General features: G+C 51.6%; 1 long non-coding RNA gene across 4 annotated transcripts in view; it reads right to left on the minus strand.

Moving 5' to 3' along the window:
* Positions 1–838: 838 nt before the first annotated feature.
* Positions 839–13,317, minus strand: part of LOC103347711 (uncharacterized) — a 29,384-nt gene continuing 16,905 nt past the window's right edge. The window contains exons 2-4 of one of the 4 annotated variants that reach the window (XR_007916951.2): positions 12,539–12,724; positions 9,263–9,314; positions 839–1,548 (exon numbers count right to left, since the gene is read on the minus strand). This is a non-coding gene — a long non-coding RNA (uncharacterized lncRNA). Of the gene's footprint in view, positions 1,549–7,337; positions 7,648–9,262; positions 9,315–10,600; positions 12,725–13,317 lie in introns of those variants that run through there. The other 3 variants (XR_011386725.1, XR_011386726.1, XR_011386727.1) reach the window with 3 other exon arrangements.

Genomic DNA, 13,317 nt, shown 5'->3' on the forward strand with positions numbered 1-13,317 from the left:
AGGGGGCACTTCAGGCCGAAGGAACAGCTTTTGCAAAGTGGTCACAGAAGCATGAGAATGCGTGACACGTCTGGTAGGGAAACCTGCATGGTTAGAGCTCAGTGGGTGCGGGAAGAGGACTGGTGAGGGAGGCTGGGCAGGACTGGGCAGAATCCTGGCTGCTGTGCTCCGTAGTTCAGGCCCGGTTACAAGTCTGGAGGCAAAGCCGCTGGAGACACCCAACCCCTCGCTGGAGGATTCCTTGGAAAAAAATCCGAGTAAATTCCCAAAATGAAGATTTATGAAGCGAGGACCTACATCGCCAGCCCACTCAGTGCCCACAGCCTTGCCTGCCAGGAAGCCAAGCCCAGAGCCGCCTCCTGGATGCGGGGGCAGCCCTTGGGAACAGGCTCCCCTGGAAGGCACACGGGGAGTCTCTTACCTCTGACCTTCATCAGATACACTTGGCACCTTCCCGGTAGGCTTCCTCCTGCCCAGCCCCCAAGGGCGTGGAGTCACAGGCGGAACAAAAGGACGTTATCTAGAACTAGTAAGTTCTGGGAGGTGGAGGGAGGCGGAGCCGGTGGGGGCGGGAGAATGAGTCCTCCAGCAGCGCTGACGCAATCCAGTTAGAGGCAGGTGGAGAGGACACCTGGAGCCAGGTGCTCGCTGAAGCTGGAAGAGGCCCGGCACCCCCACCCCCAACCCGCCCCTGACCTCACAGCTAGCTGACTCCCAGCCCTCAGTCCCCACGTCCAAGTCCAAGAAGGAAAGCCCCAGGAAACTGGCGATTTCTGTCTCCAGTGACCTCACCCCCTCCTCCTGCCCCCACCCCACCCCCCCGCGCCCCCGCGCCCCTTTCAGTCTCAGGAGGTCTTCAAAGTCCACAGTAAGTCCTACTAGGGAAAGACTATGCAAGTATTTACATACACATGCTAGAACAGGGACATTGGCCTCAGCCATTTTAGGCTCTTGTTAGCCCTGCCTTCTTCCAAGAGACCAATTCTGCCTCACACCCCGCATTCCTCCCCAGGTTTGGAAGCCGGTGCACCAGGCTTGAAGCACCTTAATGGGGAAGCTCACCTCCTCCTACTGCCCCCACCCCCACTCCTAGCCCACCCAAGTATAAAAAGGCCCGGCCTGCCGGGGTCTGGGCCCCCTGCCACGTGTTCAGTCTGTGTGCACACCGGCAGTGGGTCGACCTCTATGCGTTTATTGTCTTTAAACTTTCATTTATTTTCCATAAATTCGGTCTGGCTGCGAGTTTGTATCTGTCTCCTCTCCGTTCTGCGCCCTTTCTCTGACATTTGGTGCCCTGTGTGAGGAGGCACCAATCTGCACCGCCTTTCTTCTTACAATACATATTTTTTTAAAAAACACCTTTTTGAACTAAAAGTAGAGTTACCTTTTAATTCATTTCTCCATGACCTTGTTGAAGTACCCTGGTGCACTTGGTGTAATGAGGTGTGTAGCAAGTGCCATTTTTGAAGAAAGCAGTAGAGAGGAAAGGGGCCAAGCTGAGCTTCTACGCTGCATGGGTGTGCGGTTTTACTCCAATTCCTCTGTCTCCTGGAGAGGGGGAAGCAACTTGCAATGATCCCTTTTATTTTAAGGGAAATACTGTAACAGGTCTTCGGGTTAGACCAGAACAAAACCTGCTCTCCTGGAAAGGAGACAGTGCGACGCGGGACCACGAGACACTGCGAGCCGTAAGGGAGGCTCCCAGCCGGGCTCACGGGGAGAGCTGTTTCCACTGGGCTAGGAGGAGTGGAGAGAGGGCCTGTTCCACAGTGGGAGCCAGCAGGAGTGAGTGAGAACTCGCAGGAGTCCTCAAACCCTGGCACATGGGACTAGATGAGGGTTGGGGGAAACTCTTCATGTTTGGTGACAAATGGAAACATGGCTGGGCTTGTGTTCTGTCTGTCTCGCTGGTAGGGCTACCAAGAGTGTCCCACGCCAGCCCAAGAACCCATGGAGCTCATTCTCCAAAGACAACTCAGGCAAAGGTGGAGCAGCCACCGCCCACCAGGAGGAGCCCCAACACCCACCCCAGGGGCAGGGTCTTGCCCATCTTCTGCTCTGTTAAGTGCAGGGCTTGGGGTCTGATGGGAAATGGGCCACACTCTACTACCTCTCTTAGTTCCTAAATGCTTTACCTTGAATTGCTTCTTTTTCCTAAACACTTGACTTTTTTTTTGACAGGTAGATTTAGATAGTGAAAGAGAGAGAGACAGAGAGAAAAGTCTTCCTTTCCGTTGGTTCACCCCCCAAATGGCCGCCACAGCCGGCGCGCTGCACCGATCCAAAGCCAGGAGCCAGGTGCTTCCTCCTGGTCTCCCATGCGGATGCAGGGCCCAAGCACTTGGGCCATCCTTCACTGCCTTCCCGGGCACAGCAGAGAGCTGGACTGGAAGAGTAGCAACCGGGACAGAATCCGGCGCCCCAACTGGGCTGGAACCCTGAGTGCCGGTGCCACAGGTAGAGGATTAGCCTAGTGAGGCGTGGCGCTGGCCAACACTTGACTTTTTTTTTTTTTTTTTTTTGACAGGCAGAGTGGACAGTGAGAGAGAGAGACAGAGAGAAAGGTCTTCCTTTGCCGTTGGTTCACCCTCCAATGGCCGCCATGGCCGGCGCACCACACTGATCTGATGGCAGGAGCCAGGTACTTATCCTGATATCCCATGAGGTACAGGGCCCAAGCACTTGGGCCATCCTCCACTGCACTCCCTGGCCACATCAGAGAGCTGGCCTGGAAGAGGGGCAACCCGGACAGAACCCGGCACCCCAACCGGGACTAGAACCCGGTGTGCCGGCGCCGCAAGGCAGAGGATTAGCCTAGTGAGCCGTGGCGTCGGCTTCAACACTTGACTTTGAAAAATAAAATCCTATACTTTGAAAATGTTACAGGAAACTGGGTCACCCTGGGATAAGGGTGCATGACCTGCCAGGTGGTGGTGGCGGCCGGGTTTGAAACCGGAGGCCAGGGGAGGACTGAATGGCCACTTGGAGAGTAAAGCACTTCTGCCTTCTCTTAATGCAAAAAACCACAGTACCTACTGCTTATATCATAAACACAAATACGTAATAAATATATTATTCTTATAAAATAGTCACTATGTATTATATTTATTTATAGCAATGCATTTTATAAAATATTATTAAACATGTGAATGATTTATATCAAACCTATTTAAATATACATATAATAAACCACTCTATAAAATGTAAATAATATGTAAATTATGGAAGACGTAAATATCAATTTTCTTACTGCCAAAAATTAATCAGGGCTAACATTTCAGGATACTTCCTTCAGTCTTACTCTATGCATATCAACAAAAAATGTAAACAGACAAATAGATATAGACAGCCCCTGGCTTATGAGGATGGGCCTTATGAGGACCAAATGCCAAATGGATTCAGTGGAAGCCACTGAGTGGAACTTTGGTCTTTTGTCATTGTGACAGATGACTGTGTCACGAGGCTGGGCAGCGGCAACCAGCACCAGGGGCAGCTCCCGGTACTGGCTAAGCTACCATGGTCAGTATGGTAGGCTCATTAAATACATTTTCCACTTAATAATTTTTTTTTTGACAGGCAGAGTGGACAGTGAGAGAGAGAGACAGAGAGAAAGGTCTTCCTTTGCCGTTGGTTCACCCTCCAATGGCTGCCGCGGCCGGCGTGCTGCGGCCAGTGCACCGCGCTGATCCGATGGCAGGAGCCAGGTACTTATCCTGGTCTCCCATGGGGTGCAGGGTCCAAGTACCTGGGCCATCCTCCACTGCACTTCCGGGCCACAGCAGAGAGCTGGCCTGGAAGAGGGGCGACCGGGACAGAATCCGGCGCCCCTACTGGGACTAGAACCCAGAGTGCCGGCGTCTCAAGGTGGAGGATTAGCCTACTGAGCCGCGGCGCCGGCCTCCACTTAATAATTTCAACTTACAGCCATAGGCTGAGGGGCCTCTGTACACTGCATACCCACTCACACTTATTTCACAAACCCAGCAGGGACGGGACCTGCTTCTCGGACAGTGAAAGTCCCAGGGCCAACTCTCATTGGTCCAGCCTGGGGCACCTGCCTACCCCGAGTGGGTCTCTCTGCTGAATGGTCAGGCTAGGAGAAGCATGCACCCAGTCCCACCCAAATCACGTGGACGAAAGCTGGCATGAACACGTGGCTTCCCCATGGAAAAACAGGGTATTGATACCCAAAGAAACAGCCGCACCAACCTGCACGCCCACCATGGGGAAGCCACTCTGTCTACGGAATTTTGCACTGAACCTTCTCTGGTTTGTCCCTGATGCTCTCTGCACAAAATGCCCCCACCCGCAGCCTTCCCTACTGGACAGACTCCACGGCACAGGCCTCTCTTCTGTGAACTCTTCCCTGGCACGGCCCCAGTGGTGCCCAGTGCTCTCTGCTTGGACCCGCACCCTGCGACCTGTGGGCATCCAAGTGCTTGCCCCTTGCCCTGCACCTCGGCCGTCAGCACCAGAGCTGGTGCAGGGGCGTGCACCAGGCATAAACTGCCTCGTGGGCACAGTCCTGCGCCTCCACTCGGTCTCTGTTTCCAGTTACAAGTCATTACGTGGAACTCGGAGCCAGTGCCTCCAAACCAAGGCTGCCGATGATAATTGAGTTTTAGAGCCCACGAAAGCCTATTTAACCTGTATGATAGTTTAAGTGATCTAAATGTGTATACTTAATGAGTAAATGAGACCAAGCATGTGCAGGTTATTTGCAAATGCAAGTCATTATTATCATCACTAATTATAAACCTTATTATTAATATTATCACCACCCTTTCCCTATTACCCTCCTTCCTCTCCCTTGCTTGCTTTGTCTATTTTATGCCTTCTCTCCTTCCCACGAGTCTCCATCATGTCTGGGGTGACCAGGCTGTGGTAGGCTGTTGAGGAGCCCAAGTACTAATTATAGCAGTGTTCCCTGGGGCGATGTGGTGTGTGGTGAGGTGGGGACGGTGCTTCTGTCTCTCACTGCAGCCAAAGTGGCTTCTGAGAACTCTGTCCACAGTGAGGAAGAATGTGGAGAACACTCCTCTGTGCCCCGGAGGCCAACTCTGCCTTTGACACTGCCTGGTCAAGCATTGAAGGCATAGACCTTGCAGGAAGGGGAGTCGTCACTCAGGGACTGCTGTGGATGGGTGCAAGGCGGGCTGACGGCACAGTGGTCAAGATGCTGGTTGGGAGGCCCATATTCCATACCTGGAGTGCCTGCGTTCAAGTCCTGGTTCCACTTTCTTTCTTTTCTTTTCTTTTTTTCTTTTCTTTTTTTTTTTTTTTTTGACAGACAGAGTGGATAGTGAGAGACAGAGAGAAAGGTCTTCCTTTGCCGTTGGTTCACCCTCCAATGGCCGCTGCAGCCAGCGCACCGCGCTGATCCGATGGCAAGAGCCAGGTGCTTCTCCTGGTCTCCCATGGGGTGCAGGGCCCAAGCACTTGGGCCATCCTCCACTGCACTCCCGGGCCACAGCAGAGAGCTGGCCTGGAAGAGGGGCAACTGGGACAGAATCCGGCACCCCGACCGGGACTAGAACCCGGTGTGCCGGCGCCGCTAGGTGGAGGATTAGCCTAGTGAGCCGTGGCGCCAGCCCTGGCTCCACTTTCAATTCCAGCTTCCTGCTAATCTGCACCCCGGGAGGCAGCAGGTGATGGCTCAAATGCTTGGTTTCCTGCTACCCACGTGGGAGATCTGGATGAATGCTGGGCTCCTGGCTTCAGCCTGGCCTAGCCTCAGGTGTTGTAGGCCTTTGGAAAGTGAACCAGTTGATGGAAAAGCTCTTTGTCTCTGAGTTTCAAATAAAATAAAAATAAATTTTTAAATTAAATTTTTTTATTTGACAGAGTTAGACAGTGAGAGAGAGAGAGAGACAGAGAGAAAGGCCTTCCCTCTGTTGGTTCACCCCCCAAATGGCCACCACAGCCGGTGTGCTGCACTGATCTGAAGCCAGGAGCCAGGTGCTTCTCCTGGTCTCCCATGTGGGCGCAGGACCCAAGGACTTGGGCCATCCTCCACTGCACTCCCGGACCACAGCAGAGAGCTGGCCTGGAAGAGGAGCAACCGGCATAGAATCTGGCACCCCGACCGGGACTAGAACCCTGCGCCTCAGGTGGAGGACTAGCCTAGTGAGCCGTGGTACCAGCCCCAAATTTTAAAACTTTTTTTTTTTTTTTGGACAGGCAGAGTGGACAGTGAGAGAGAGAGAGAGAGAGACAGAGAGAAAGGTCTTCCTTTTGCTGTTGGTTCACCCTCCAATGGCCGCCGCGGCTGTGGCTGGCGCACCGCGCTGATCCGGTGGCAGGAGCCAGGTGCTTCTCCTGGTCTCCCATGTGGGTGCAGGGCCCAAGCACTTGGGCCATCCTCCACTGCCCTCCCGGGCCACAGCAGAGAGCTGGCCTGGAAGAGGGGCAACCAGGACAGAATCCAGCGCCCCGACTGGGACTAGAGCCCGGTGTGCTGGCGCTGCAAGGCGGAGGATTAGCCTAGTGAGCCACGGCGCCGGCCAAAATTTTTAAATTTTTAAAAATTGCCCAGGGTATTTCTTGTCCGTGGCTCTCTAGGAAAACATTTCTACTGGAGAGAAGTAACAGATGGATCCCAGGCCTTCATCACCTCCAAAGACCCTACCAGTGGAGATATCAGCGGAGGAGAGTGCAGCAAACCTGCAGAGGATTGGAAGTGGCTGCAGGAGCCGTAACTGAACCTGCAGAGAGGAGAATACAGACTCCAAAGTGCCTGAAGGGGGCGCTGGTGGTGAGGACTGAGCAGGTTGTCCCCCACAGAGCCCCAAGAGGCTGGGAGCTCAGAGGCAGCTGGGTTTGAGAGCGAGGGCTGAACCCTGGGGACCTGCCTGAAAGAGACACGTGGAGAAATTACCCCTCCCAGCTCCACACAGGCAACCACATCCCTCCTCGAGACTGGAGAGTGTTTCTAGAGGGCAGAAGCAGAGCACCACCCAGTTCAAGGGTCCCAGCCAGTCAGAGGCAGGCGTCTGGCTGAGAACAGGGAGGGATCAAGGTGAGTCCTTACGCAACTAAGTGGGGTCCTGTGCCAGGCCTCGCCCCCTACCCCAGTCCCAGAAGGGCCTATCAGCTATCTGCCCACTGGTAGACGACTGGAGGAGCCCTCACAGTTTCCTAGCCCCAAAAACAGTCCCCTGCACTTTGACTTTTCACGGTCACTCAATGTCATCGCCAGAGAGTGAAGCCCCCCAAATTCCACCCCCACCCAACCCCACAGAGCGGCCTGTTTCATATGGTTGGATAACCCAGGACCACCAAGACTTTGCCAAGTATCCCACATGAAAAGAGAGAGACCAAAACAAAACATTTAAAAGTTTTCATGTTTCCATTTAATTTTTCTAAATGTTTATGTATTTCTTTGAGGGAGGGAGAGACAGAAATCTTCCTTCTGCCGGTTCACTCCCCGGGTGGTGACGATGACCAGGGCTGGTCCAGGACAAAGCCTGGGGCTGGGAGCTCCATGGTCTCTCACATGCGTGGCAGAGGCCCAAGCACGTGGGCCATCTCCTGGTGCTTTCCCAGGCACATCAGCAGGGAGCTGGGCAGGAAGCAGAGCAGCCGGGACTTGAACTCACACTCCTATACGGAATGCTGGCATTGCAGGCGGCCGCTTCGCTTGCTGTGCTACGACACAGACCCCAATGTTTACATTCAATTAATAGCCTCTGAGAGCTTAAAAAAAAATGCAAGCCCATGAAAAAGAAAAGAATGGTGTGGAAAAGGAGCAATCAGGATGACAGGAAGCTCTTAGAAATAAAAAAAAATGTGATAGCTAAAACAAAAGATTCAACAAAAAAGTAGGAAAAGAAAGTTGAAAATATTTCCTAGAATGTAGAATTTTAAAAAGAATGGTCGGGGGGGGGGGGGTTGGCCTATGGTTAGGAAGCCTGCACCCCTCCCATCTTGGAGCATCTGGGTTCCAGTCCCAGCTCCACTCCCAGTTCCAGCTTCCTGCTAATGCACACTCTGAGAGATGGCAGGTGATGGCTCAGTACTTGGGACCCTGCTGCCCACATGGGAGATGTGGGCTGAGTTCCTGTCTCCCAACTCCAGCCTTGCAGGCATCTGGGGAGTGAACCAGCAGTTGGGAGCTCTCTGTCCCTCTGTCTCTCCAAAAAAATAAGTAAACAAACAAAAAATTTTAAAGATAAAGAAATGAAAACTAGATGAGAGAAAAGAGTGTTAGCATTCAAGGACTTCCCAATATCTATAATAAACTTCAGAAAACAAAAGGTAGGAGATTATATATATATATATATATATATATGGATAATAATAATGTAAGATAATTTCCCAGAAGTGAAGACATGAATCTCCAAATTGAAAGTGGCTACTGCATGTCCAGTGCAAGGGGAGAGACTACCAAGGTAACATTTTGAATTTCAGAATGTCAGGATAATGAGAATAACCTAGAAACTTCGGAAGGGAAACATCTTGCCACATATGAAGGAGTGAGGATCTGTGTGGCCCTGGACATCTCGGTGGCAGGAGGCTCCAGAGAGTGGTGTTGCACACCCTCAGTTCTGGGTGAAAATTACTTTTATCCTCGTATTCTATACTTAGCCAAATAAAGGATAAGTGTGGAATAAAGATATTTTCAGAAATGTAGCAACTCAAAATTTTTACCTCCCACGCACCTTCTCTTAGGAAGATAGTGGAAGATATGATTCAGTGAAATGAAAGACTAAGCCAAGAACAAAGAACAAAGGGACTTCAGAAAACAGGGGAGCCGTCCAAGGGGAAGACTGACGGAGGAGAAGTCCTGAGCTGACACCTGAGCGCAGGTGTAGAGAGTGCGCCATCCAAGCTGGACCACAGAGCGCACGGGAGGAGGCCCCGGAGTGGGGGCAGGGGGGCAGGGATAGACTGTTTCACATGCTTGGTTTTGGGGGGAAAATACTAGATATTTAACAGATAACACTTTGGAGGAACATTTGGGAAATATTAACAATAACAATTTTTAAAACTAAGCAAAAGAAAAATTATGGCAATTGTTAACTACAAGAGAAACACAAAGCTGGAGAGAATGCGATTTTGTAATATTGTTCCACAGTGAGCAGTATTTATAGTCGTAGTATAAAAATTAACTATAGATTTCATATTTAGAATTCATAAACACTTTCACGGGGAATATGTGGAAGGGAAAATGTAAGAAAACAAAAACATCCATTATCATGCAGAACATCAATGGATGGTATCTCTCAGACTCCCACGTCTTAATACAAAGCCAAGAGCTTACCGAAGCCAGCGAAGATGCAGCAAGCCCCTTTTATATTTAGCCAGCTTGTTATCTATGTAGGGAGAAAAATTAGAATAAGCAAAAGTGCCAGCTCTTTTTGACCCTTTCTCCACACACCAAAACGGACGCCACTGAAACAGCAGGGACCCCCATCTCTGAGCAGCCTGCTCTGCACCGCGGCTGAGCAGTTCTGTGCGTGCTCTTCAGCTCTGGTCTAAGGCACAGGGCTTCAGAGACTTGCAAAATCCAAATGAGGAAGTCACCTAGGTCATAGCTAGAAAAATAAAAGAGATAGGACGGAAAGGAAGTGAGAGATTCCTAGCATGTGAATCCTGGAGGAAGTGGAGGGGATGGCACAACGTAACATTCATGGAGATCATGGCAGACAATTCTCCAGAAAGGAGGAACTATAAAACGTTACAGTGGTGGGGCAGCCACTCGGCTGGGTGGGGAAGAAGCCACTTGGGATGCCCATGTCCCATGTTGGAGGAGCTGGGTTCAAGCCCTGACTCTACTTCCACTGCCAGCTTCGTGCTAAAGCACACCCTGGAAGGCACCAGGTGACAACTCAATGACATGGGTCCCTGCCACCCCCATCCAGTTTCTGGATCCTGGCTTCAGCCTGGCCCAGCTCAGGTTGTTGCGGGCATTTGGAAAGAGAACCAGAAGATAGGAGCTCTGTCTGTCTGTCTGTCTCTATCAAATAAATAAATAATTTTAAAAGTGTATTTTCTTAGAAACCTTCAATTATATAATACATTGATACAATACACTGATATTAGTGGGAAGCTGGAGTCAGGAGCAGGAGTCAGGCATCAAACCCAAGCACATTAATGTGGGGGTGCAGGCATTTTCACTGGTATCCTAACTGCCAGGCCAAACACCTGCCCCTTCTGCTTTTTTTTTTTTTTTTTTGACAGGCAGAGTTAGACAATGAGAGAGAGAGAGACAGAGAGAAAGGTCTTCCTTTTTCCGCTGGTTCACTCCCCAAGCGTCCACTATGGCCGGTGCATTGTGGCCAGTGCACTGCGCCAATCCAAAGCCAGGAGCCAGGTGCTTCCTCCTGGTCTCCCATGGGGTGCAGGGCCCAAGCACCTGGGCCATCCTCCACTGTACTCCCGGGCCACAGCAGAGAGTTGGACTGGAAAAGAAGCAACTGGGACAGAATCGGTGCCCCAACTGGGACTAGAACCCTGGGGTGCTGGCGCCACAGGCAGAGGATTAGCCTAGTGAGCTGCAGCACTGGCCCCCTTCTGCTTTTTAATGTACAAGCAAGCATACCCATGGATGAACACTTATTTGTCTTAAACAGTAGCATACAATATATATTTTACCCACCCTGTTTTTCCACGCCAGTGACACATACTGCAACTCATTTGGTAGCAGCATAAAGAGAAGTGTCTCTTTTTTTTTCACAGCCACATATACTCCATTGGGTAGATGTACTGTAGCTTGTTGAACCAGTCCTCCACCGATGGGCAAAAGAAATGAATTTGGAAAGGGTGTTTAGCCTATCAGTTAAAATACCTGCATTCCACAGCAGAGTGCCTGAGTTGTTTCCAGCTCTGGGCCCCGACTCCAGCTTCCTTTCAATACAGAGCTTTGGGAAACAGCAGTGATGGCTCAAGTAAGTGCATTCCTGCCATCCATGTGGGAGACCTGCAGTGAGTTCCCAGCTCCTGGCTCCAGTCCCAACCCCACCCTAGCAATGAGGGCATTTGGAGGAGGATATAGCGAACGTGAGCTCTTGCAAGTGCCCACTTGCTCTCTCTCTCTCTGCCTCTCAATAAATAAGTAAAAAATTTTAAGACAAATAAATAAAAGAGAATTTAAGGTTAAAAGCATTACAAGGGTCAAAATGGGATACTTCCTACTGTTCAAAGCAACAAGACATAATAACCAAGAATTTAAATGTACTTAACAACACAGCCTTGAAATCCGTAAAGCAAGATCTAACAGTTACCGAGAGGGAGACCTGCTGTACTCCGCGCCCCCCCCCCCCCCCGCCCCTTGAGACTGAGTTCCTGGAAGGCCAGATTCGTGGCCCTGTTTTCCCACTGTACCTTCAGTACCTAGTACATGCCTGGCACACGGAAAGGCTCAAGAAATGCTTATTAAATAAATGAATCAGGAGTGAGCTAGGAATGCTATGGTCTTTATATTGTTAGGAAAGAACAGATGTCCGAAGATGACAAAGAAACAAATCCATGTCAGACAGAGGTAGACCCCAAACCTCCAGCCTCTTAGGGCTTCGGCCTCCAGGTCTCATGAACCCATAGCGAACCATCAAAAACAAAACTAACCATGTCCCTCACATGCAAAAAGCAGGTGCTCTCTGAGAGTTGCTTTTTTTTTTTTTTTTTTTTTTTAAGATTTATTTATTCACTTGAAAGTCAGAGAGAGAGAAGGAGAGGCAGAGAGAGAGGTCTTCCATCTGCTGGTGCACTCCCCAAATGGCTGCAATGGCCAAAGCTGGGCCGATCTGAAGTCAGGAGCCAGGAGCTTCTTCTGGTCTCCCACACGGGTGCGGGGGCCCAAGGACGGGGGCCATCTTCTGCTGCTTTCCGATCAGCAAAGCAGTGCGAATGGGGAGCGGCTGCCCGGAGTTCCTTGGCTGGGCGTGGCCAGCCGGGGCTGGGTGGCCAAGCGTGCAGGATGGGGGAAGATGAGAGGCCCTGGCACCAGCCGTGGCCCTCTGGGCTCCCACCCAACATCTCCACACCCAGCTTGTGCTCGGGTGACCCCGCAAAGGGTGCTGCGCTTCCCAGCCCACAGCACGGTGCCCTGCAGCAGAAAGTCCCATCCCCACAGGAGGGCGGGGAAAGGAAGGAGGGCTTTGGGGGAGGGGACGGTGCAGAGGGCAGGGGGATAACAGATGAGGCTAAATTAATTTTGGAAACCATTAAATCTTTGAAAAGAGAGTGTGTTTTCAGCAGGGACAGTGAATCACTGTGATTTGCAGAAACAGGCACAAAGCAATTAGCCATCTGGATGCAGCGGCTTCCAGCCCCCCAGCGGAAACTCCAAGTGAGCGGAAGGCTGGTCATTACACAGCCCAGGCCCCGCACTCCAGGCCCCGCACAGAACTCTGCACCTCCAGCCGGCTGGGAGCCCCGAGGCCTAGGGCAAAGGGCCACGTCACGTGGCAGAGAACTGTGCAGGAAAGGTCCCACCAGGCACGGGGAGCCCATGCTACTGCCTCCTTCCCGTGAGCGCCCCTCGGAACCCTGCATGCTGAGTGATTGAGTGAGCACTGCAGAAGCACTGGTTACTCACCCGCTGTCTCAGGCCTGTGCTAGTGCTTGAGTTATGTCACTTAATCCACGTGACACACGCTCGCTCCGGGGGTTCTCTGCACAATTCCAAGATGACCCCTTTCTCCAGGTGTTACACAGCGCAGTAACCTTGCTCCAGAGAGATCGACTCTTTTTGTTTGTTTTTTAATCAATGAGAAAATGGAAGCTGAAAAAGAGGAAGTGAATTTGCTCCAGGTGAGGAGCAGGACTGAGGGTGGAACTTAAGAATTCTTGCTCTGTCCTATACGATCCTTTCGCAAACTTCTCTGCTCACTTCATAAAGTGAGCATGGACGGGAAAGGGTCTTGTAAACCGTAGGTGCCATCTACAGCTGAGTCTTTATGAAGCAGGCAACACCTTGTGACCCTAAGGTGCCACCCTTTGGTTTATTTCTAGAAACTGCTAGGGAGCCGGGGACAAGCCCATCCAGGGAGAGGGCTGGCGAGCGAGGAGAACACACAGCCAGAGAGTGAGCGTTCCCCGGGGGTGCCTGACTGGAGCACGCTGGGCTGTGACTTACAGACTGACGGGGACTTGGCACTGTTCTCCGCCAGTGTCCACCACGTGGGGCACGGAGAGCACACTGTTGAAGGGGCGTACTTCCAAGGAGGAGGGAGAAGCCAGGAAGGGAGACCACGACCCAGACTACCAAGGGATCGGTGCCCCGCGTGGAGGCTGCCTGAGTTTGCTGCGGGACCCCTAATGGGCCCTCCTCACCTTCTGCTTTGGTAAAGTGCCTCCCCAGCACCTCACCCAAGA

Source organism: Oryctolagus cuniculus, chromosome 2 (assembly GCF_964237555.1).
Source record: "Oryctolagus cuniculus chromosome 2, mOryCun1.1, whole genome shotgun sequence".
NCBI lineage: Eukaryota > Metazoa > Chordata > Mammalia > Lagomorpha > Leporidae > Oryctolagus > Oryctolagus cuniculus.